The following is a 384-nucleotide window of genomic DNA, read 5'->3' on the forward strand; positions in this document are numbered from 1 at the left end:
CCCGCGATCGCCTCTCGCTCTCCCCGCTCTCTCTCTCTCTCTCTCTCTCTCTAGCTTCCCTCTCGACCTCCTTGACTTCGGCGATTGCGTCCTGTAATAAGGGCGATAAAACCGGCCGTATGGGCTTACCCATCCGTTTGGCTTATGAGACAAGGCCGGACATCCCGAACTGATCTACGCTGCTAAGCACATGCGAAACGATAATTAGGTTTCCATTAAAGTAGAGGGTCCTTCTAAAGGCGTGCTGGCATAGGTCGAATCTTGAGGGGTGTATTTCCGCCCAATGATGATGTAACTGTTTGTAGCATTAAACGTTTTTTCGGCACGAGATGAGTGCTTGGCACGTTTGCCTCAGAGCAATAGCATGGACCAGACTCGCGTAAA

Source organism: Colletotrichum graminicola (assembly GCF_000149035.1).
Source record: "Colletotrichum graminicola M1.001 genomic scaffold supercont1.8, whole genome shotgun sequence".
In the NCBI taxonomy this organism is placed as follows: domain Eukaryota; kingdom Fungi; phylum Ascomycota; class Sordariomycetes; order Glomerellales; family Glomerellaceae; genus Colletotrichum; species Colletotrichum graminicola.